This window comes from Rhipicephalus microplus, unplaced genomic scaffold (genome assembly GCF_043290135.1).
Source record: "Rhipicephalus microplus isolate Deutch F79 unplaced genomic scaffold, USDA_Rmic scaffold_343, whole genome shotgun sequence".
Classification (NCBI taxonomy): domain Eukaryota; kingdom Metazoa; phylum Arthropoda; class Arachnida; order Ixodida; family Ixodidae; genus Rhipicephalus; species Rhipicephalus microplus.
Window position 1 is genome coordinate 1 of NW_027464911.1, and position 2,500 is coordinate 2,500.

Below are 2,500 nucleotides of genomic sequence, written 5' to 3' on the forward strand. Positions count from 1 at the left end.
CGTCCCTGCCCTTTGTACACACCGCCCGTCGCTACTACCGATTGAATGATTTAGTGAGGTCTTCGGACCGATGTCCGGCGCGGCCTTTCGGTTGCGCCGGTCTGTTGGAAAGATGACCAAACTTGATCATTTAGAGGAAGTAAAAGTCGTAACAAGGTTTCCGTAGGTGAACCTGCGGAAGGATCATTAACGGATTGTGAAGGGTGAGCGCCTCAGCTGCGTCTGCGCCCGACACTTTCTGCCGCTGACCCCGTTTGGACGCGGGGTCGGCTTTTCCCCACGGGGCTGCCTGAATGTGGAGCGGCACCCCGTGACAAATTGTTGCGCCCAGCGGACGCCAACACCGCGACCTTGGACGGTCGGCCAGGTGGCGGACGCGGGTACAAACGGCGCAACGCACTCATAGGTCGGCTTTCGACCCGCCACTGCACCGTGGCTCGAAGCGCTCGAAATGCGCGACCCGACCGCTGCGGGACCGCCTAGTACTGTAAACAGGAGCGGCGGAGCGCGAACGGCGAGTCGTGGTTACGTCGGTAGAAGGCGAGGCTGCGCGTTCCCGAAACGCCAGCCGAGTGCCCTCCCGACCGTTCGAGCGTGCAAGAACGAGACCCGACAATCGCGCGGCGACTGCCAAGTACGAGAGGAACGGCACAAGCGTCGGCGGTCGGTCAAGGAACTGGCGATGTGACGGGTCCGCTGTGCACCAGTGCATACCGTCCCGCCGTCCGCGGCAAGCGCCTCCGCGTCCTCGGGTGACGGAGGCTGCCGGTCGGTTCTTGCAGGCGAGGGATCTCGCTGGCACCGGTTCGCGTTGACGCGCGGCCGGTCATGGCACGGCGATGCGACGGCCGAGGTGCGCAGTACTCGATGGAGGAACCGCACGCTCCGATGACCGTCCCGCCCTCCGCGGCGTATGCGTACCGACCGTAATGGTTGCAGCAGCGCCGGCCGGCTTTTGAATTCGCCACACGAAACACGGTGCGAGATCGCGGTTAGGGGAGCGTCGACGTTGCCAGGCGTTTTGCTTGCTGCCGAGGGAAAGGCGGCACGGCCACGTCGCGCTCGTCGCGATTAGCGGGTCTGCGCGCTTTGGGAAGGTGCCGCAACGACTTGCCGAAAGAGGAAGCACGGAAGAACGAGGGACTTGGACGTCCCGACAATTGAACGCACTTGCGGCCAGGCCCTTGCTGGCTTCGTTCTTCCGCCTCGAGTAGGCTCGTACGCGGCTCCGGCGCCGAAAGTGGTCCTTGGCACCGACTTCGGTGGACGTGGGAAGTGCCGCGCAAGTACGGCGCGCCTGGCTCCACCTGTTGGCTAAAGTAGGCAGCCGGATCGGCATTTTGGTGTGCGGTGGCAAACCGTGGATGCGAAAAAAGCTTGTGCGATTTCGTGGAACAAAAAGCGGGGGTCCCCCTTTTTATGCGGAGGAGACCGACCCGCCCGCCGTGGTGAACCGCGACGCCACGGTAAAAACGGGAGAGGCTTGTCGATGGGACCGTGCATCCCGCGCTCCACGGAGGCCGGGAGGCGGCCGCCCGAGGAAATGTGTAGCCGTCGAGGCCCGCATCTGCGTGCACTCTTATCCAAATGGGTGTACCGCAGGCATTTTCTGGTTAGGCGGGCCAATGAGAGCGAGCACACAACGATACCTACGGGTCCGGCTTGGAGAACCGGCTTCGACGCCTCCCGAGTATTTATAGAGGGGTGGACCACGAAAGCACTCGCAAGTAGCGGAAGCGAAACGCCGTCCGAAACACACCGTTTGCTCGATTTGCGGCAGCCGAAAAAGGCGCGGCAGAGTTTTGGAGTCCAAGCGTGCGCTGAAAAGCGCCCTTCTTGGCCACTGTTTGGCCGAGTGCCAGAAACGTTTGGTTTTGACTGTACGGAATTGAACAAACACTTTTTCACGACTCTAAGCGGTGGATCACTCGGTTCTCGGGTCGATGAAGAACGCAGCCAGCTGCGAGACTTGGTGTGAATTGCAGGACACACTGAGCACTGATTCTTTGAACGCACATTGCGGCCTTGGGTCTTCCCTTGGCTTCGTCTGTCTGAGGGTCGGATCACATATCAAGAGAGCCTTCGGCGCACAAGGGAACGTGAGCCGTCGACTCGTTTTGACCGCGTCGGCAACACGGACAGCACGCTGAACACCTCACAGCGAGCGCCAACAGCGGCCACTCAAGGGCGAGACGGTGGCGACCGTCGTGCCAGAGCCCAACCGAAACGGGGGCGACCGACTGCATTGAGGATGTGGCACCTCGTTGAGACCGCCGCAGGACTTCGAGTCGGAAGGAAGCCTGCAGGGAAAGTGCGGTCGAGGTTGCGTACTCCTCTCTGCGACCGGGCGCGCAAGAGCTGCGAGAGCCACGGACGCGCAACTTTAACGCACGGTAAACACGAGGAGCGAAAGCCGGCCAGCAAAGCTTCTCCAGCCGTGCGCAAAGTGCGCGAGATCGCAGCCTTGCGTTGCGCTTGTTGCCCTCGAAGTAAGCAGGGT

The 2,500-nt window shown here is 61.8% G+C and overlaps 1 non-coding gene across 1 annotated transcript; it reads left to right on the forward strand.

Annotated features, from left to right (window-relative positions):
* The first annotated feature begins 1,908 nt into the window (after positions 1–1,908).
* LOC142793879 (5.8S ribosomal RNA) lies at positions 1,909–2,061 on the forward strand. Its single transcript, XR_012891895.1, has one exon. It is a non-coding gene; the product is annotated as a 5.8S ribosomal RNA (ribosomal RNA).
* The last annotated feature ends 439 nt before the right edge of the window (positions 2,062–2,500 follow it).